Source organism: Syngnathus acus, chromosome 9, assembly GCF_901709675.1.
Source record: "Syngnathus acus chromosome 9, fSynAcu1.2, whole genome shotgun sequence".
Classification (NCBI taxonomy): domain Eukaryota; kingdom Metazoa; phylum Chordata; class Actinopteri; order Syngnathiformes; family Syngnathidae; genus Syngnathus; species Syngnathus acus.
The window spans coordinates 11,441,102-11,465,057 of record NC_051094.1 but is presented as its reverse complement, the minus strand read 5'-3'; positions in this window follow the sequence as shown (position 1 = coordinate 11,465,057).

Below are 23,956 nucleotides of genomic sequence, written 5' to 3'. Positions count from 1 at the left end.
ATGAGCTGTGAGGCTACATACATTCACTGCAAGTGATATTATCATAATGAGATCACCTGTGCTCCTGTCTAACGTAGCTGATTTAAATGTATGTAACTCATCGTTTTTTTTTTTAATTAGGTTGATATGAACATTTAATAGTGAAAATGTCCGATTACAAGTGGCTATAACATTAGGTTACATCGGCTAAATCGAATGAGATTGAGAACAAGAACTATCGTGATCCCACATTTATTGCAAGAGATACATTCGAGACCCATCCACAATAGATAAAAATTTCTTCTTGGGCGAGATCAGGTAAACCAGGTAAAAAACAAGTTTTTATGTAGTTTTACCCCTCCACGTTCACACATTTAAACATATTAAAGTACCGTATTTTCCGCACTATAAGGCTCACCTAAAATCCTCCAATTTTCTCAAAAGCCGACAGTGCGCCTTATAATCAGGTGCGCCTTATATATGGACCAATATTGAGCCACTACAGCAGGCGTGTCCAAAGTCCGGCCCGCGGGCCAAATGTATATATCTTATATATGGACAAAATTTTAAAATGGGCCATTCATTGAAGGTGCGCCTTATAATCCGGTGCGCCTTATATATGGACAAAGTTTTAAAATGGGCCATTCATTGAAGGTGCGCCTTATAATCCGGTGCGCCTTATAGTGCGGAAAATACGGTACACGTAAACTTATTAAAAGTCATTTTCAAGTATTCTTTGCCAGTTCTCCCTCTCTTGCTGTCAGGAGATGGTAAACTATCGTGTAATCACAAGCCCTCTGTAGCTCTTCAAATAAGCATGCTTCCCTCAAGATATATGTGTTAATTCCAGTTGAAGTTTTCTGTCAATCTGACACATTAAAGATATAATAGCAATTTTATTTTCTTTTTTACCTGACATATTCAACTTTTATTGTTGTAATGGCAAATGTTAACATTTGATGTAAAATGTAAAATGGACCTCCTCTGAAATGTATATTGTGCTGAATGCAATCCATGTTTTTTTTTAATTTGACAGTCTATTTGGGGGCTATATAACACTGTCGACATCACAGTGTGCAATAAATGTTAATATTTTCGTCTTTAGCTGACATACACTGAACGTAGGAATGATTTCCTGCTTGCAAATGTGACTTTCTTTCCTTTGTTTTTTGGATGGTATATGGACATGAGTTGTCATTGTGCTGAAAATGTGACATGGCTCGTGTTTGATGTCACTCCCCAGATGTGAATGAATTCAGTTGAAGGCACCCACAGTGCCTCCACTAGTTCAAGCTGTGAATACCAGAGGTGTCCTTTCTTCCGTGTTCTATAGTACAGTTGTTGAGTGCCTTTAGTTGGTCCTCCTGGTGTTAAGAATCATCCTGCATTTTATTATTTGTTAACCTACTAGTTTTGTTGCATGCACAACACTTGCTTGATTGATCACTGTGGCTAAAACGTGCGCTCTTTATTTAAATCTTCTCGCTGATGCAACCCAGACGCAGTTAACTGTAACTATTTTTAATGGTGATAGATGTTTTTCACTGAATGTTCTGTAGCGGTGTAAGGTAAGGTGCTCCTCTTTTAAATCCTGGTACGCCTTTCCTGTTAAATTACAGTAAGATAATAACAATTACATTTTGTGACGAAGAACTGCATTCTGATTACTAGATTTGTTATTTCTAGAAAACGTTTTAAATTAGACTATACCAGCCTGAATGGTCAGTGGGACAGGAGTCACTGGCCTAGAAAAATGTGCTTAAAGAGCTGAGTGCCAGGTCCCATCCTGTAAATCAGGGATTGGCAGTTCTTTTTTTTTTTTTTTAATGAAATGGTTGTTGACGGCCATTCCAACATGCTAAACTCCACCCATCCATTGTTATTATTATATTATATTATTATATGATCCTCACAAGGTTCGCGGGTTTGCTGGAGCCTATCCCAGCAGTCATTGGGCAATGGAATGTTGTGATCATTTGAAAATAGAAATTGATCATTGTCTTAACATAGAAGAATATCATTAAATGTTAATAAAAATGAAAAGGGTAAGTTAAAAGGTGCAAAATGAGCAAGTGGAGTTGAATTGAAAAGTGAAATTGATCAAAGAAAGATGATTACTTTTACAATAATTGGCACTTCATTTCTTCGGATTTGGTCATTGAGAAAATGTCTAGTTTATTGAACTTTTATGGTAAGACGTCTCCCCCTTTTCACCACTGTGCAATTTCATAAAAGCCATCCAGCCCCAGAGTAACCCTTTTTATAGTAATTCATTTAGGACTCCAGTCACAGAGGGGCTGCATCTGCTGCCACAAACACTTCGACATGTGTGTATGGCAAGAGGATGAAATCCACAATCCACTGAAGAGCGCCGCTTTCTCCAAGACCTCCTCTTTTCCTTCATAAGCACGTCGTAAAATATTCCACCCGACTTTTACAGTCAACTTCTTTCGCTTCGGTGTTGCACATTTATATTTGCAGAAAATAAGAATGACATAACCTTGGATCATGGGGAGATTTCAAAATGATTCTGCTTGATAAAAAACATACCATTCAGATGGATTGTTTTAGTGAGAGGAAGTGTGTGAGGATGGGCAGGAGACGAAAGGGAAGCATGACAATGACGCCCCAGATGAACAAATAATAAGACAATGAGATGGAGTGACCGGTAAAGAGTCTTTTTTGAGATGACCGATAATTGCAACCACATTCTAAAAGCAAATCTTAAAACACTTGAAAGCCTTCGGAATGTGAAAGAATACTTTTCTGTTTTCATAGTACAAAACTAGAGTACCATTTTTCCCCCACCCTGAACATTGCTCACATCGGCGTTCCCCGAAGCTTGAAAGCATAACATTTCTCAGCTGGCTACTCCCACTGGGACAAGAACTCAGTAGATGGAAATGCAAAGATAGCTTTATTGTGTGGTTGCAGACAAATAAATCTTAATATGTATTTTTGGCATCTTTGCGTGCCAACTCAACAACAACCCAAGGGAATGGAAGTGGTTGTGATGTCATATGTAAGATTGGGTGACATGTTGTGAGATCACATGGAAACAAACAATATTTTATTCACTGGAAGTTAGAGAAAAAATAATCAGAAATAGAAATGTATATTATTTGGAGTATGTCCTTACATGTTGCTTAGACTAGGACTTGAGTAGTGGTTACGCTCAGGGCTGGCAGGAAGGCACAAATCAACTTCTCTTGAGGTTGGGGGGGGTGATGGTCACCCTGTATGAGATGGTTTAGGCTCACTGATGTGTGTGAAGGAAAGTCAATGCGAGGTGTCAATACGAGGGCGAAAGGTCTGTGATTGACATGCTGCAACCTGAGGGCTTGGGTGGGATATCAACACTGTGCAGCCCCTTAATAGGTCCTCATTGGAACACTGTGAATTATGCCTAACAACTGATTATGTGAACCCACCCACCCACAATTTTCTGTCACTGTATACGACTTCAGTTTAGAAGATGTTGTTGCACCATTCATCAGTGCACCGTATTACATTAAGATTTCTTCAATTCAAACATCATTTATATACATTTTTTTCTCTCCTTGTGCTTATTTTGCTTCTTCAATTTCATCGGCAAATGGTTTTATATAAGGACTTTGTCTGAAAACAAACAGGAAGCTTTGTATTATTTGTAATACTTGAATATTTGGAATAAAAACAAAACAAACACATTTATGTTACCACATTATATTGTTATGTTTAAATATTGTTTTATATGTTTTCACCATTAATTGCTGGGTTTTGAACTCTGAAATGACCTTTTACCAAACATGTTATCCATTTAGGTACTGCAGCCGCTAAATAACCATCATGCATATATGCAAGCTCACTAAAGTTTCCTTAAGTCAAATTTAATACTGATGTCAAAGGAATCATAAGTAGAAGACACATTTTTAACTCAAGTTGCCAATGTTGCACTGTGCACAAACTTGGGAAATAAAAAGTGGCAGCTCATGGCAAACTGCACTTCAGAGAACCGTACCTGTTTTTTCTTTCTTTCTTTCTGCCACATGTGACAAGTGAGCCGAGCATATTTGCAGAATAATAAATCTGTGTCTCTAATTATTTCTTTTTGAGCGCATACAAAGACGATACTGGCGGGACAGCAAGGAGAGTGCCCTCCAAAATATTCCTTCATAAGCCTCTGACATGCATCTGTCTGCTTGTCAACATTGCAACTTTGTAGACATATTTTGTGTTAATGAAAGCGATCCGGAAACTAAGCAAAAGGTATTGTCATGCCACATTTCAATTCCACACTGCACAAATACTCTCTCAAACTTTTATTTAACTCAAAAATTGCTTTAATTATCCCCTCCTAAACAACTGAAATTGCTGTAACATTGGATCACATGCACTAAAATACATAATTGGTAATACAACAGAGTAGTACCAGTACATTCATTCATTCATTCATTCATTCATTCATTCATTCATTCATTCATTCATTCATATATGCGCACACACACACACACACACATATATACATATGCTATATTCCATTATGTGAGTCGAGCCTTGTCTTCTGAGCAAAAAGCCTTTTTTCTATGTTGAAATTCTTCTGCTGCACTGTGGTCACAAGGGGGTAGCATTGACACAGTTGTCTGAGGCCTTCTGCAGGCAGCTCACCAGCAGGACAAACTGCCTTTGATATAATTGAGGTCTTGGACCTCTTAGAAATAGCACAGTATTGGTTTGTATGTGGAAATGCTCAAGGAACAATGGATTTCCATAAGTGGATGTAAAATCGTATTTGGAGCATCCCCGCTCTCTAAACATCAGGGAAGGAGCTTTTTCAAGATGGGACAGGTAATTTTAGGCACTTGGCTTGAAATAATGGAATGCAGCGGTAGGATTAAATGTGTGACGATAACATTCAAACTCGACTAGTTTATGTCAGTGCAATTTTAGCTATTTCCAGCTTAGTGCAGGAATACAACACATATCCTCATACAAGGCAGCAAATACCATAAAAGCACATCGTAAACATTTTTTATCATCATTTAGAATAACAAATAGATACATGATGTATGTACCTGGAAAAAAAAAGCTGTCTGAAAAAAAGATAATTATGACCTTCCGCCAGCATATATTGAGCTGCTAATTATCAATCATTCCAGTGCCACCCAAGTATTCCCCTAACTAACATTTTTGTCAATCCATCTTATCAACGAAAGAAATACTTAAGAGTAGGACTCTGGCAGGGCCCCATAAATAAAGGTTACCTATTTACATATTCAGTTTATCATGAATATTGCATACTCCGTACATAAAAATTCAAATGCAGCATTTATGAAATATGATCATGCTGCAAATGTGAGAAGACATAGAGCACAACCCATTCATGCAGGGGGGGGGGGAGTTTAGAGCTTCCCTGGGTGATTAATAACAAAAAAAATTAAATATAGATATCAGACCTAGCGAGAGAAACTCTTATTTGAAGACATTTTTGTTTTCCTGTCAGCTCAAGGAAATTTATGTCAACATTTGCTTTATATTTTAAAAAACATTTTCCAAAGATGACATTTGATTTGATGTCATTTAGTAGTCCCCAAATGGTCAGTTATTCTTAGATTGGTCAAGTATGAGCACATCAGAAAAACAATTCACTCTATGCTTCTTTATGTTTTACATTGCGGCAGTAAATGTATGCATGAACGACAACAACATTAAATGACTACGGCAACATCTATGCAGACACCTGCATGGCTGAGGATGGCTTTTTGGTGCCTATTTCAAGTAGCGGAGAGGAATAACACTATAAAAGGTGCAAACACCGCAGCAAGTGTCTCATCTCCTCTTGTGAACTAGTTAACCTGAAAGAATAGCGCCGACAAATGTGCTTCAGCAAAAGCAAATTACCTGGGTTTTGTGGAGGGGAACTAATCTCTCCAAGCATGACAGTGGACAGGAAAGGCCTCTTACTGTTATTATGATGTGTCGGCTTGTGTTAGATAGAGAGCCTTGATGGCCGCATCAGGAAGGAGCATCGAAGCCCTTCCACCATGACAGAACTCTGATGGATGTATGGGTGGCGGATGGAAGACTAGAGATGAGGAGGAGGAAGATGATATGAGGTGCAGTCGGGGTTAAATGCAATAGCAAATACATGCTGGACTTTGCAGCGGGCTCAAAATGCATGAATGTATTAATCCTTAGAGTTTGCGGTTTTAATTGCTAAACGTTAGACACATTCTTAAAGTCTATTCCGAAAATTCTATTTGGAAAAATGCATCATTAAATTGTACCGCGTAACAGGCATTTGTCGGTGTGTCATGCGTCTCTCCCTCATCTGAGAATTGTCATAGCTGAGGGATGTTACACAGTCTTCATACTAAAATATTAATAGCCAGTATTCTCTCCATGTCAGCAGATTGTAATTTGGTTTCCGGTGAAGAAATGCAGTTTTAGATGGCAGAATTCCCTGCGAACACCATCCCTGAACATTGCTTCCCATCTTGCTCCTTAGTCCCAGGAGACAATCAGTTGGGGGAGAGAGATGGTGCTCCTCCTTGGCCTGGTAAAGATTGGGCGTGAGGTGGAGTGGGGGCGGGGGACGGCGCACGCTAGGACAGGTGTTGTGAGCTTAACACAAGGGAGTCTCACCAGGCTGCAGTGGCTGGCCTACATCCATCTCTGTACCAGGGGAGATAAATAGAAAAATGTGACCCAAACAGTCTAACATCCTGACTAGGGCAGGAATGTGTTCCAACAACGGCGGGGTGAGGAGGGCTCTCCATATCATTACTAAAAACGAGGCCCACTGCAATTAATTCCGACTCCAAATTAATGTCTTGTGCATGCAGAATAGCTCTCTGTGGCCACAGGAATACATTACTGTAATAGTGCAGAATAGAGAAAGTAATGGAATTCACTACATGCTGCTGATAAAATGGACTTCAGTGTGGGCTCATTTCCAGATCAACATTTTTTTGTCATTTTGCAAACCTTAATTTTTCAGCCTTTATTGTATAAAATGGTGTGATCTTTCGACTGCCCTTTGTCTTGGAAGAAAAATTAATTCTCATTTGCATTACCACGTCTAAATGTCACCCACCGATATTTTGTTAGACATTAGTAAAGCTGGCAGCCAGAGTCACAGGATAATTGCACTCAGCCTAGCAGAGGGATTTACATAATTTCAGATAGCAATTAAAGAATCCTTGGGAATTTTCTTCCCAACCGCTCTCTCTCGCTCTCTCTCTGTGGCTCACTTCAACAAAAGAAGCATTCGTTTACATTAAGCGCCCTGCTCCTGGCTGTTCATTTGCATGAAATTAAAGGTTTTCATGATCTTGAACAGTGGGGTAACATTTAAAATGCTGTTTTAAAGCCCCCACTTTGGAATAATGATCCATTTCTATTTTTTAGAAGTCAGTGGGAGTGTATTGACTTCCTGTCCACAGCAAAAGTTTCTTTTCCGTTAATTCTAAGTCGACAGAGCTTAATTGCTTGGAATAAATTAAGAATAACACTTTTGCATCTTTTAACCTTGTTGTTTGATTCCAGACTACATATTAGTCTGGTCAGACAACAACTGAAAACTCTTTTTCCAGGATAAACCATTGAGCAGACATTTGCCAGTGCTGTGGAGATAAACCTCCTATGTACTGTATCTTTAATTAGGTCCCTGTGGGTCCCAGTGTTATCTGCCATGCTGATTAAAATAAACATTAACTTGCCTGAGCCCTGACTGTGATAATATTCATTGGTGTGTGGTAAAAGACAACATATAGTTTTGCACTCTAAAAAAAGTGGGGGATTTACAGTTATCAGAAATGCTATTTTCAAAGCAGAAAGCAAATCCGCATTGGTTTAAATCCTTTATGCCTATGGTGTGGTCTGTCTGACACATTTGATATGAGTCTGGATCATCGGGATTAGTTAAACCAAACCCTTCTCATGGGAGGTCTGTTAAGCTCAGCAGTCCAGTGTGAATAACATATCTACTGTATGTTGGAGTTTATGTCTCGCTCTGTCTCTCATATTATGTTAGTTCCTTCTTTTGGATTTAATCAGTCTACTTTGCACAAACCAATCAGACAGAAATGCCAGTACAATTATTGGGGAGGGGGGGGGGGGTTGTGATTAATAGTGCGGCTTTGTGATGAGACAATAAAGATTTGTCACAAAGCTGAGAAACAACTAAAAAGCCTCAGCAGAGCAATACCCTTCACACTTCTTCCTTGATTCCCTCTCCTTTCTTAACGGCATCACAGAACATTTTCACACTAGTCGTCCCACCGCTGTAAAATAAATTGTGACAGTAACTCAATATGAAGTGAAATAGCTGAGAAAGCCTTGAGTTCACTTGCGCTGACAGTGCTGTTTAATTCCATCTTGTGCCAGCCTGACATTTCTGCTGCCACTAAATATTAAACATGTGTACCCGTTTCATTTGCATCTGGTAATGAGGTGGGAGACAGCGCCCAACTGGTCAAGCCTCTCCCTCCGTCTCTCCCTCTCTCCCATGCCTTTTCGCTGCATCCGACGCAGTCCCACAGATGAATGTAAACAACCACATCGGTCTGAGAGGAAGTGTGCTTATAGTCAAAATGGAAGTAAAAGGTGGAGGGAGGGAGGAGGGAGGCGGCTTCATTTCTATTCTACCTGGGGTGACTTGCCTTCTAAGGAGTAATTAGGATGAAGTCGGCTTGTGTATAAGCTACTGTAGATGTTGGGAGAGTTCACAAGAGCAGACTGAAAGGATTTCGGCTCACAAAGTAATGTCTGCTTAGGCTGACATTTCTCACGGAATCTTTTAAGATGCATTCCTTGCTGCAAAATGCATTAGTGGAAAGAGCAGAAACACAGGCACAAAAAGGAGGGCTAAATGTGATCGCTCTAAATGTCATCACATCTTCATAATGCAATATATATTCATGATGTCGCAGTCCAAGAGGGCAGACACCACAGTTGTGTTCTGTAATTCAAATGTTTTATCCCTATTTTGATTTCACATCCACTCCTGGATAAACATTTCAGAACGTTAGACTTATGCCATTTTAGACATTCCGGTATGGGGAATGGAATGTCCAATAAGAAAAATCTGCTGTTCAAGAAGTCAGAGACCATAGAAAATTGAAAATAATTATAATTACACTCACTTGATGCTTTATTAGGTGTAGGAACTGGTTTCTTAATGATATGCAGTGCAATCAGACACATTCATTTTACGCCAGTGGGAAACCGTACTATGTACATCATCTTAGAAAATTATAAACACAGCATGCTTTCGGCTGTTTTTTTTTTTTTTCTCTAACAGGAAAAGCTCACTCAACCTGACAGTATATTTCAGCATCTCTTGCCTTTTTAATTTATCCGAAGAAATCAAACCCTGTTTGAAATGGATTGTTGTGTCAAAATAGCAACAGAAAGCAGCCCGATATTATATGGTGCTGCTGCTCGCAAGGCTTCTGCCTTCTTTTTAATTCCATTCATAAAAGCTGTTAAGCTCATTCTTCCGTCATTAACAATTGTGTCCACTCCTTTGCCTCCGGTGGGATTGCGTGTCCTGAGGTTTACTGTTGCTGGCTTGTCATGTCCACGTCAACAGCACTTATCGCCTTCTGTCTGAGAGCTGAGACATTTCCCAAGCATTTAGCTGCTTGTTTGTCTTCTCTTGATTTCCCCTCCAAATCTGTCACATATAGTCTTCACCTGACACCTCACAGACTGTTCTTCTCTCAAACACTGTCAAAACACAAAGATCCAAGAGCAAAAGATAGCAGCAGGGAACTGCAGATTGCCACATGTTATATTCACCACAAGCACCAGGACAGACAAAGCAGTCTCAGATTGTTGGCTACTTTCCTCAACATGCTGACTGCTATCCAAATGAGAGAAGATGAACTGTTTGTGTTCACACATTTTGGTTTTGCGGTTCATTTGGACTCAGGTGCCGCTTTTTGTTGCTCGCTATGTACCAGCGTTTTCACATCACTCAGATGTTCATTGTCCCTTTTTTGGAGCTCTGGCATGAAAACAATGCATTTCTCACAAGACGCCTGGCACAGAATCGCACACTTTTGTCTGTGCATTTTTCTTTGTTTGACTTTCTTCCACCATGCAAGCTCTTCTATTATTTCAATAAGCTCTTGAGTTTAATACATTATTGATCTCAAGGTTGAACTACAGGCCACTGCATTACCAAGGATGCTAAAGCCCATCATGGCATGACACTTATGTACATGTGAAAAATTATACCAATTAGGAAGTTAACCAACAGCAACCTCAAAAAGCAATCACTTGACACTTTGGAAAGCATTTTGGCCCGCAACACTATTGGTTTTGTGGTTACACCCAAGAAGTGGGCGTTGGGTGTTAAATAACCTGCAAAAGATGATTTCTGTCTGGGTTTTTTTCATGTTTGTTACCGAGATGGCTTTGCATAAAAGTGCTTTATGATCCAATAAGTGAATGGATGCCACAAATAATGTTTTTTCTCTGCTTTTTTCTACTAAGTATTACATATCTAAATTAGAAAGCCACTCATTTGAAGGCCAACCTGTGAACAAAATAGTTATGGTATGTCATATTCATTGGTTCGATTTGTTATGTGCTCAGGCTTTCGCTTGTTTGTGCTTTTCTACCTTCAAGGTATTCAAAGCACTTGCACATTGTCTTCTCATTCACCTGCTGATGGCATCAAGAATTCAGTGTCTTGCTCAAGTGCACTTGAATATGGTCACAGGGGCTCAGGTTCACAACCACGAGCATGCTACCGCTTGAGTCATAACACTGTTAAAACAGTTAGCTATCAAGTTGCTTCTGAGTTTATAACACATTACGTGACAACTCGTCAATGGTTCACACCTAACAATAACCCCACATAAGCAGTTTTTTTCCCCATACTCATGTATTAAACGCTACCACAATTATGACAATGGAACTAGAAACAACTTTTTAATGTCAGGTGAAAATATTTTCAGACCTTTTTTTATATGTTATGTATTGATAGCACACACTCTGGCATTGACAAAAAAATAAACCTCATAAAAGTCTTTTGAGAAATGAACAGGTTATGACTAAATTTCAACGTCCATGCATTGCCTTTGATTGTATGTGTTTTAGAATGAATTTTCCAATGAAACAGGAACTTTTTTTCCAGTATTTTGTTCGCCCCTTAATTGGCTACCCAACCGCTGAACCAAAGTCAAAATGCTGTTGGTCTTAAGAGCAAATGTACATGCATTTACTTACAGACGGAAAACGGCGTTTCCACGCACCCTCTTGCCTAAAGTCACATGCTCCATTTACCAACGACCCTAGCGCTTTGAGCATCATGAGTCATGTTTGTTCACACACAAACATTTTTCTTATTTAATCCCTACACTGTAATACAGTCAAGAAATTGTAGAACAGTAAGAAAGGGTACAACCTAAATTTTCTGGAAATCAAAATACCCTAAATTTTAAACAACAGCAATGTGTATAAAACCATTTGTTCATTTCATTATGTTCCAAAGATTATTATTATTCCATTCATTATTTTTTCCCTTGAGTAAGAAATAATAGTAACCCTGTAAAGATTTTACGAATTTAACCAGCTTTCTGCTGTGTCTCACGAAAAAGTACAATTAAGGTCACCTTTATTGTTTCCAAACTAAATCAACTGAGTGACATATAAATGACATTTTAATGAAAAATCTTGACACGTTATTTTGAATAGTTCTGTAAAAGATGCAGGAGGTTGAGCAGTGGTGAATTGCAAATGTCTTTTGGGGACAGGTGGCGCGTGATGGGTGTAAGGAATCCAAGTCAAATAAATGAAGTGGGGATGCTAATACAGTGTGTTCCAGTGAAGAGTGACAAGCCTGTTCCTCCCATGAAGCAGCTGAGCTGGCTTTAAACAGACAAGACATCCAGTTCAGTCAGTTATCGGCCCAGGAATAATGAAGGAGGAGGCCGGCAGACCAGGACCAGTCACCCGAGCCAGCCAAGTGGAGAATTTAATTTCTTGCAGGTATCTCCGCAGTCAAGCATTTCCCCATTGGAGGTCCACTGGTGCTTGGGTGGAAATGGACACCTCAGTCTGCCTGAATCTGTTTTTTGCCACTGACATATTGTAAATGTGTGGTGATGAATTTCACAGTGGATGGGAGCGGGAAAGCATTTCAGTTTGGTACTGATCTTGACGGAAATATGGAAGCTGTGGCTTACCAGTCTAGGTGTATATTAAATTATTGAAAACGAGGCAGTGAAGTTATGAGTGGGTTTCACAAGGCAAAGAAAATACCATTTATTTTCTTTATACCTGCGATTAGCTGGTGACCAGTTCAGGGCGTACGTCGCCTACTACCCAAAGACTGCTGAGATAATCTCCAGCGCCCCTCGTGAGGATAAGCGGTTCAGAAGATGAAAGAATGGATGATTTGTTTATTTATATATGTATATACAGTATATGTTTTTTACATTAGGGCAGATTATAAAGCTCGCGTGGATTGTGCACATGTGCGTGTAGGAGGGTTAGAACCCAGGGAAACCTACCACCTCAGTGCCACATACAGTATGTTGTAATTTTAAAACCCTGGTCCAAGACACGTCCATAAAAATCCAACACATCAACTATGATCACTAAGCGTGTTTGCATTTGCAGACTCACCTGCATTACTAAGATTTCTGATGAATAATTCAGATCAGGTGAATTCTAGCATCTTTTATTTCTTGTTCTTATTCAAGAGTCTGAATTAAGCTTCCAGGATCATGTGGGCTCTGTCAAATACCAGAGAAAATATGATGTCAGACACCAGCCGTATCACTCATAAACGATTCTATATTCTGTAATCATGCTTGGGTTTAGGAAAGAATTAGGCTATCATCATCACTGTTCTGCTTAAATATGCTCATTATTTGATATGTTTGAATAAGGAGATTGCTGTGGAAAATATTGATCCTATCACGGGAAGAACCGCCAAGGATCAAGGAAATAAATCAGATTTGTTCAATTGTAATTTCGGTCTCTTCTTCCTGTAGCTATATTTGAGTCAAAGGATAATCCACCAATTTTTTTTGCAGTTTATATTTTTAGAACCAAGTCATAGATGAATATTTTAAGACTGACCAGTTTGCTTGGTTGTGTTAAGAATCTTTACAATTGGTTTTATTTCATAGATCATACCGTGCTCTGATCTGACACTGGTAGACATCAAACTCATGACGATGACCACTCATTTGGAAGTAATTCAAATGCCTGTGGCTCTAAAGACCTGCCCAGGGTTCAGGTTCCTAAAGCAGAAATAATTGCAGGAGTGCACGCTCCATTAAAGCAACTATTTAATACAATAATCATTCAATTAAAAAACCCCTTGTAGCAGCTGCCGTACAGGATTTAGATCATTACGATATATATATACTTTATTTATATATATTGTCAATCATTATTGCCACATCTATCATTACAGCTGTCCTCTGATGTTTATCCCCCAACACTGTCAGGTTGGTTGGTTTCAGATTTTGTTCTCAGAATAAAAGTAAAGTACTGAAGTGTGTTTTTTGCCTCGAGACAGTTTTTAGTTTTTGCTATGTGTGGATACAGAGGCTGCAAGCTGTGTGAAATGGTCAATGATGTATTATGATGCACATTAGAGGCGGAGTGAAAGTTTGGTAATGTCAAGGGAATATGACATTTCTGTATTCGCAAAAGAAGATAAGATTGTCATTGTCAGTTGAAGTGCCTGTGATATTGCTTATGTATGCTCTGAAGGTCTCGCACAAGACACTGTTCAAGCGAGGACTGTCTAAATTAAAATGTGAAACAAAACAGCTCTGGAAAAATTGCAGACTAGAGATGAATTGAACAGTTGAATCATCAATTATACTTAATACTTAACCTGAATGCATTCTTTTGTAATTTAAGTCACACTTGGATTGTACTTGGACTTAGACTCTAAGTCTTAGAGGGTAAATGAACATTTAAACAAGGTGATAAACAAAATGATTAAAACAAATAAATACAGGGAGGAATACAGCACTTTGCAATTCGATAGCAAATTGCCTTTCAAATTGAAAACGTCAGACTTTATGTCGCTTGTTTGCATGCGAGACCATTCTTCATTGCATGAGAGATGGCTTTGTATTTTTATCTTGTTGGCTGCTTTTTGAGCCAAGGAGCACATTACGACGAGTCTTTGTTTTATTGTGTTCGGCAAATTAATAAATGGGAATCACAGGAGGGGGGGAACAGATATGAAAATGTGTAGTTTGCATTATTGAAAAGCCCATCCACTAAAGGTTACCAGCAGCTATTGTAGCACAATCTGTGAAATGTAATTAGAGTCTCTGTAAGAGAGCAGCACAGATAAAGCTGCCTCTGCCATTATGGACTCCCTCATAACATTTGGCTTCCCCCTGAAACTTATTCTCTCTGAACTAATTTTGCATGACATATTGCATTTCTGCTTCAGCTATCATGAGGCTACCTGTGAAATAAACTGGGGATGCAATACAGCAAATTTCCAGATTACATTTTGGACATGCAGCAATCTCATATTCAGATTTATTAATTCATAGCATATAACATGTACAATGTTACTGAAAATTGTGTTTCACTCACTGAACATGTTCTGTATATTGTCAGAAATATTAATATTTAGATAGCGATGGATATCTAGGTGTCTGCTCTGAACCACCGGCATCTTGTACAAAATGGGCACTGTGTGCTCTAAATCTGTATACTGGTGCTGCTTTTGGTTTTACGATTATTCACTAACAAGCTCTTTACGTTCATACTCTTAAGATTGTGCCCGTTCCCCAAACAAATGTATTTTACTATTATCTGATAGCAATTTGTAATTATTGTGGTAAGGTGTATACATATGTTATGTATGTACGTCGTCTTAATTTTCTTTCCTCAACTGCCTGACTTGACTCGTAAGGAGAGGAAGAGAGTATAGCAACTTATATTGATGGGATTTGAAAAAAGAGGCATTCTGTCGGCTCTTGAGTCATTGTGTTCTATCTATTTAGCTTTTAAGTTTACATTTTATTTGATAAAACGTTTATTTAGTTAGTCATACATGAAACCAATGAAGAGAGCAATGAGAATCTGCTATTGAAGCATCCAGTGTCGGGTGTCTAATAACACTCTGTTCACAGACAAAAATGTATAAACTCCAGGGACCCTATTTTTGTGCCCAGCATAAATCTTGTGCAAAGCGCAGTCAAACTGTGTGCATGGGCGGAGTTCCATTTCTTTTGACGTTTTCCAAGAGGAGCGTGGGTATAAGGGGGCGTTTGCGCCATTGTGGGAGGTAACGCAGCCAACTTCTTTGCCATGCAAAGGAAGTGTCGCCCCTCATTTCTTATAAATTCAGCGCAGAGAGCCATGTGATCTTCATGGCATCTAAATGCAGGAGATCGGCACGTCCAAAGTACGTTGAAAATGAACTGCAAGATCTCCACTTGCGGATGATGTAAAGATTGCCGCTGAGGAAGGGCATTTGGAGACCACCTTCCACACAATCATGCATCCATGGATGAACCAACTCTATCCACCGATCGGAGGGGTGCTATAATATTTTTAAGATAATAATGATAATAATTATTTCAGAGAATCCATTTCTAGAATGATTTGGTGGGATTGTCCCACGTTGTTGTCAAAATTATGAATGAAATTTAATGCACCATATACGTCTGCGGAGCTCTGAATCTGTCTGCCTGTGTCTCAATCAAACCCACCAAGTGAGGCACAAGGTGGTTTGCAAAATTTCCAAATACAGTAAACTGGACTTTTCCCTGCACAAAAATACAGATGTGCCAGTTTTTAGCACACATGTGTGTACCTGTCTACGAAACTAGGGCATTTTAGAAAGTATGCACAGACTGAATTTCTTCAACAGAGCTCACGTGTGAACAGCATAAAACACATTGGCTCTCTTAACATGTCATACCTGCTCCTCACTCTCTTGGCATGACCTATTGACTCACGCTTAATCCTACTGTTACTCCACCAACATTGACAATGATACTGCCCTAGACAGATAGACCCAAAGTGTTTTTTATGCTGTAGGCCAGAAATCAACAGGCAATGTCATAATGTAATGATTATTGTCTGCCACTGCATCTAATGCACAATCATTCATGTCCGCATAGCGCTACATCAATTATATTATTGCATCAACGCTGGGCATCCCAGCATGCATGCGGTATTTGTTGTCGTGACTCGTTATGCATTTTTTTATCAGCATTTTCTGAAGAATTTGGAAGATTTGTAAAAAATATTAACAATAAAAACAAATCATTTAAAATTATATATTTTTGGGGGGTGGCTTGATGAGCTAACCTTGGGCCACCCAAGGATAAAAGTGTTCCTCCGCCACAGGACAAATGACCTGTACATCTGCTAGTCCAGCTCTGATAGTTATATCTGAATATACGTATATAAATTTACTTCCATCCATCCATTTTCTGTACAGCTTCGTCCCCATAAGGGTCGCGTGCGTGCTGGAGCCTATCCCAGCGGTCATCGGGCAGTAGGCGGGGGACACCCTGAACCGGTTGCCAGCCAATCACAGTTTCCGGTTGTAAATCTGTTTAATAACAAGTTTCTTTTGTTAATTACTCAAATTAGCTTTTCATTAGACTGGTGATTTATATTGCTGTGCTCGCTTAGTATACTATTTCTAAAAGTCTAATGAGCAGAATGTGGTTCATGTAAGTTTTGTTTGTCTAGTGCCATGAATACATTTACAAGGTTGTCATTGACATGAATTGAAAGTTAAATAAAATGAACGTACCATCATATTTATAAATAGAAGAGAATGTTTAATTTATCTAGCATAGCGACAAAATAGACGTCTTTGTTCATGCTTCATGTATCGTACGAGGCTGCTTCCATTTTAACGATACCTCCTCATGAAAGCAATGATAATAGAAGGCAGCCAGGCCAAAAGTTGAACAAAAAGGAGAAATGATTAAGGAACCTTATTAAAAGCAACCTTGTAGATTCAGACGCATGATGGAGAGCACATTATGAGGCCCGATCCTTTTCAAATGACACCACAGTTTCCCGTACCCCCCGAAAAATCTGATTAGGGTGACAAGCACTGAGTGATACTGCAAACCTGTTAATAACATGAAAATTAGAAGGGGCTCATGCAAAGAAAGGAGATTAATTTAGCTGGAGTCCATCTTCTGCAAATTGCGAAGTTGTGAATATGTTTTCAGATAATGAGCCTTCCTACTTGTCAGCTCACTTGTCATTTTCTGTAATTAATGTTAAGGAAGACTCCTTCCTGATGGTTTATATTACTCATGTACCATGAAAATTTCTGCCCAGAAATAATTTACATTTATTATCATCAGACTGTTTGTGTGGTTTATTTCACACTGGAGTAATTTATTGCAGCAGCATTTTACTCGCCTTGATTAGTCAGACTGAGATGTAATTTTTTTTCTTGCGCCATGGAAATTGAATGTTTTTTTTTTTGGCACAGTGAGGTATCATCCGAGCCTAATCCTGTCCTATTTTTTTCTTTTGTGTCTGTAAATTTGCAAACGATTTACAGTCATTTATTATGCAGCATGAATGAATACATAAAGTAGACAATAATGAAATTACACATTTATTTGGGTTTACACAGAGTGTTTTATTCCCACGAGTAGCTGCAGATATCACTGAAACAGATTTGGTCCACAACGATGTGACCATAGCTCAAAGGAATTTTCATTTAAGACAGATTTTTAAATAAGCCTTTCTGAGCATCTGAGCTTTGCTTTTCTTTGTGCCAGCAGATTTATAAGCCCACCTCTTAAATGTATTATTCATCCAAGCATGTAAATAATGCATGCCTGGGATCCAACGTAAATTAACCCTTTACCTTACTGAGGATAGCAGAGTCATTGTTTTGAAAGGCAATTATGTCATTTAATTAATGTTGTAATTAATACTGTAATTAGCTTAAACACCTTGCAACTGGGTGCCACTACTAAGCTGTCTTAATTAAATAGATTGAAGACTTTCATATTTTTTTGCAGTGTCATGACTAAGGATGCAGCAAAATATACCAATACATTTGCACATATGAATGTTTTAACAAGGCATATAACTGAATGACAGAAAAGGAAACGCTTAGTGTAGGTTTTTTATTTTTATGAAAATATGTCAGAACTTTAACATACTACCTCTATTTACTTGTCAAGTGAAAGAAATTAAAAATGGCTACAAACATTTCATTACCCGATTGTTTATTTATCTGATAAATTGACATTGTCTCAAAACTGATGGTATCTGACACTGTGCATACTTAGAAAAATGAAGTCAATTGGAGTAAATGTGTGATTCAACATTTAAATTGAATGTAATAGCGCACAAGAAAGAGGAAGGATATCCTTCCTCTGTGGAGTTTGCATGTTCTCCCTGTGCCTGCGTGGGTTTCAAATTGTCCCTAGGTGTGTGTGTGTGTGTATGGGTGTTTGTCTGTGTGCCCTGCGATTGCATGGCAACCAGTTCATGGTGTACACTGCCTGCCACCCCGAGATAACTTCCAGCATGCCCGTGACCCTTGTGAGGATAAAGCGGTTTGGAAAATGAATGAGTGGATATATATGTGTGTGTCTGTGCGTGTGTCTGTGTGTGTGTATATGGGTTGTTTAGATTGTTTTCTTCCAAGATTTAAATAGTGTTTGCATGTGGGTTGCATGAAAATTTGTTAATAGCCTTAGCAAAATTGTTTTCAGTGTTATGTTCATGTGTCTGTGGAATACTCCTGCTTTCTATTTAGTTGCATGTGATTCTATCATTGTCATTAGACCATTCATTGAACTAAGTGAGGAATCCATCAAAAACTGACAGCGAGCCATAGACTAATGGCTGTTGGGCTGTAATATTCTTTAATATGATTTTTATTTGCCTTAATTTCATCTTCTTTTTGCACCAGTCCCAAATCGGCAGAGAGCTGCTGAGCACAGGACCATTTGTAAAGCTTATCGAGATCAGTTTTCTATGAGCTTTGGTCACCTTGTGGCTCAGGGTTCCAGAAAAGTTAAATAAAAATAAGTATTCTTTGTCTCATTTTCCAAAATAATGAATCTGCACATGGCCACAGAGGCAAGTGGTGCAACAATGGTGCACACCCTAATTTCATGTCCTCCATCAGCAAGCACTTCAACAATCTGAATTAAACATAGCCCAACGGGTTTCAATTTTGTACTGACACCTAACTAATTTTACACGTCCTTTCAGTGGATTCCCCTGTCCTTACACTTTACGTCCTCCGAAACAATCAACTGGGGTTGAATTGCCGGAAACAACAAAACAAGTCAAATGGAAATTAATTTATCGCAACGAGATTGTCTGGCTGTGTGACTATTATCTTTTCCCGCTGTTTATCTGAAGTAAAGGGAGAAGATGATTTTACAATTAATTGTACTCTATTGCAATCACGAGTTGACACATCCTGAAGAAATGGTCCTTCACATTGCCTTAGCCAGAGCTTCAATAATCTTGACCCTGGGTATTAATGGATGAGTTAATGGCCTGCAGAAATCCTTTAATTTATGCCAGGGTGAATTAAGAATAAGTAATGGATTTGGCTTTTCAAAATGCCCAGACAAGGCATTTCCTTTCAGCCTATCTGAAAAATCAAATTATCACATTATCTCTCTGAATGGGTTCTCTGAACTCATATTTCACAATATCTGATGGAAATAGTTTTGACATTCATTACAAGACGCTTTCTTGATTGTGGCCATCTAGCGTATACATGCTATGACAAAAGGAGCAAATGACTTTCCAAGTTGTAAAGAACATAAAGGAAATACACTGAAATAATGGGGGTAAAAAAAATTAACTTCACAAATGCCACTTTTGAAGTCCTTCACTAATTTGTTTAAAATAACTTCACAGAACATGTTAAGCATGATAAAAGAAAGCGGCAGAAAAGCCTTTATTGTTATTGCACCATATACAATAAAATCCTTGATTTAGGGTGCAGGACATGGTATTATCAAACTTGTTTTATATTCATCAGAGATCTCAGGTTTGAAAACACTTATGACATGAGACATGCTTCATTGGGCAGCTGGTTGGAAGAGACCAGAACAAAGCCATGCAGATACTATATGATCTAAATAAGGCCATTTTTGTTGTCTGTCTACAGTAGTTTTAGTTAAAGAAGCAGAAGCAATAGAACAGCAACTCAATAAAGCAATATTTTTAGGTAAAAAGGATGAAACAATTGGAAGGGTTCACAGATGAGGGGATACCCCTTTCAAGCAACATCTCACTTTGATCGTCACCACCTAGGACTCTTTCTGAGTAGGTGTGTGTGTGCGTCAGTAAGACAGGTGAAAACAGACTTCAGGTTGTAAGGCAAGGCAAAGGGTAATTTGCATACAAGAAGAGTATGAAAGGTACATGCACATGTGGACGTACTATTGATGAGTGCCATGTTTGTTGAGAGAAGTAATTGTAATTTGACAAATGTACAGAAGAATTGATAACTGTTTCCATATGTGTCTATAAATGAGCACAAAGTATATTGCCCTCTACAAAAAACATTCAGCTTAAAATATATTATTTTACAATCATTTACAATACTGTCATATAATTACATAAAATGGTTTTATATCACTGTATAAGGTATAACCAAATTGCAACCTCATTTTTTCAGGTTGTATTGTCACCCATTTGTAGAATTGAGTGAATGTTGCCGTATATAGACCCTCATAAATCTTCACATTGGATTGTCCCAATGAAGGCAGAGTTCAGTCCACATTAATATGCTCTAACTTTTATAGTCAATGACACCAGTGTCTGCACACAGCTCTCCTGACTGTGGCACATTGAATTGAAGACCCTCGTGGGGCTCCCTCTGCACTTGTTTAAGGCTAGGACTGCATTTTTATCAGATGATGTCATGCATGTGTCACAGCGAGGGCATTTGATGCAAGCTATTTCACTTTAAGGGAGTTGTAATGATGAAGTCATCCTTTTCGTTCACATATCACTTCTCAGGTTGTTGAACATCCTGAAAGCCAACCGGGGCCTCCTCGATCCCCAAACTCGCGCATCCTCTCCTGTCAAGCACCAGCACAACACTGGCAGTTATTTGGGGTTTGTTTGTAATCTTTTTGGGCGCTTTGTCAGGCGGGCACGGTGATATTAGTGTGAGTGCACCAAAGCCCCCAAGTCGTGTCACGCACAATTAATGTCCCCAGGTAGCAACTCCATTAGTCTTATGAACTCAAGTCGCAGTGGGGAATGCTAATGGTGGAGGTGCCGCAGGGCATTACGAATGAGTGCAGCCATAGCTAGCACTTTATCCTTCGATTTGACCAGTCTGTACCTTCATCTCACTTTAGAGGCCGACAACACCCCCCACCTTGCTACTTATGTCAAACATAGTCAAATAGCAGGAAGCCTCTGAGAATCGGAATGTGTGCTGCTCGCTCGCTCGCTCGCTCGCTCGCTCGCTCACTCGCTCACTCACTCACTCACTCACTCACTCACTCACTCACTCACTCAAATTATCAAAGCATAATCTTCTGAAGGTGCACAAACTCCAAAATTTGAACCACTGCCATAAAGGTGATTGTGCTTTTGCTGTAAACCTTTTGTGGCTTTTTGTGACACTTATAATTCAGCCACAACAAGGTGAGAAAAAAAAAGAGGTATCTCTGTAGGGTATTGCCTATGAGCAATTAACAAGAACACAAAAATCACTTTTTGGCTGCAACCAGCTGTTACAGATGAGATAAAGGTCATGGTTCACCCTTCCAAACTAAGACGAGCTGAGAGGAAATGTAGCACTTGAAAGTTTTGCTTTGTCATGGCATTGTCAGCTTTCATAAAGTGACTTCTATCTGAACAGATTCAAATCCCACGTAGTTATGTGACCTCAAACACTACAGATTCCCAGCCTGACCTTGCTGGTGCAGAAGAATGAACGTGGTTCATTTCTCCTAACAGGCCTGCAGCTAAGCTAAAAACCTAACAGTGAGGCCTGCCTGCATGCCTGCATCCATCCCAATTCTCACATGGACGCAGTTAGGAACCCTGGTAGCTACCTTTACTTCACAGCTCAATACCATCACAGTGTCTTCAAACCTACATGTCAATTGTATGTCACATGGTCGTCGAAGCAAAAAAAGAGATCAAGGTGGTCCGTGATAAAGAGCGAGCTGACAGCAAGCAAAGCAATAGAGGAAGTAACGCTGGTAATTTTGGTAGAATGAGCCCACATCACCAAGCAACCTCCATCCAGGCATGAAAAACACAAGTTACAGATTATAAAGCTACTCCACCAGGTCTGGTTCTCTATGCATTGCTCAATCATGTTGGACCGTCATCACTCAAACTGAAGCCCATGAGGCAAGGTAAGGAGAGCTCTCAAGTAATGTTTTGCAAAACAATGGTCTTGCATACTCTCAGTAAGGGGCAATTTCTAAAAATAATTTCATTTCCTATGAACATGAGAAGTGTGTTTGATTTTGTGAACAACAATTGTTTATATTGATTTTCAGATTAAATATATTAACAATAAAACAATGTCTACCAGTAATCCAATTGTAAAATCAATAGTAATTGGGATCAAACTAATACGAGTTTTTGGACTGTAGCATTATTGTCTGACCAGTGAAACCTTGAACATGTGTGATAAATATAATAAATATTGATGTGAATGTCAAATGAACATAAGGCTACATGTAAATTGCATCAACTCTGGATGGTCTGTGTTGGAAAAATGAGTTAACAAACTAAACCCTAGTGAAACTGAGCAAAATCATACAGAATATAGATTTGCACATTATTTGACCATTTGAAGTTGCTGTCGAGTTTTCAAGGTTTTTTTCAGCGATTAGCACAAAATACATTATCATTTGTATTTGAATTTGCTCCCGACGAGTTGTTGTTGGATCGTAACGAAAAATACATGTTAGACAAGTTGCAAATTATCCTGTCAGAAGCTGTATTCAAAGTATCAAAGCAATATAATTTTCTCCATGTAAATTATTTTACACAACTAGACACACAAGTGTCTTCGATACACAGGCCTTACCTAGGTGGGGGAGCCACGAAGGATCAAGAAAACAAAGCATGAGGTGTGTCTTATTCTCAGCACTGTGCCCCAGGGCCAAGGAGTGAGCTTGCTGCCATCCTGGAGGCTTTGAGTGCTTTATAACGGCACACACAAAGGAGTAGCTTCCCACAGCCAGGTCATTAACAAGTGGGCAGCAGTGCCGGAGAGGCGCCTTCCACAGTCCTGCCAACACACCTGCTTCCACATCCTCAAAGCCAGACTGGTCTAGCATGAAGGATAGTTTGTAGTGTGCTGAACTCTTGGGAAAGCCTGCTACCACACTTGTCTTTTTTCTTTCAGAATTCAAGAGTGTTAGACAAGAGTGTCCGGTCGAATAGCCTACTACAAAGCTGCTACCGTCCCTCCAGTTAGAGCTTGTATATCTTCATTATTTATATAGCGTACTGATACTGTTAGGCAGAAACCTCGTATCTCTCAGGAAACCCCAAAATAAAAAATGTACAAAAATAATTGCATGTTTGTTGAGCCATTAACTAAGAGAGCAAGCCATTTTCTACACTTTAGATCAGTAAATGATATGTAAAAGAACAACCACGTGGGGACTAAACAATAGTATTTGATACTATGAAAAAATAGGGAAATGACTGAATCTTATAAAAAAAAACTATCAGCCCAATACCAAAGGACACAGTACACCCCTGAAGGGGCACATTGTAAAAATTGATTCCAGGCGGAATCTGTTAAAGAACATGAGAGGAAACGTTAACTTGATCATTTTGGATCACATATCAAAGGTGTTATATACTGAATGAACAATGTCAACACATCCCGGGCTGGACACGAGCAAATTTTGATGGATGTCAGTTGGGACTGCTCGACTTGAGGACAAGACAAGCGAGAGCTGATATGTGACATTTATTTACGGCGACTGCTCGCAGGCAGTCAAGTCACAGTGTTATGTAAATAACACACCTGTCC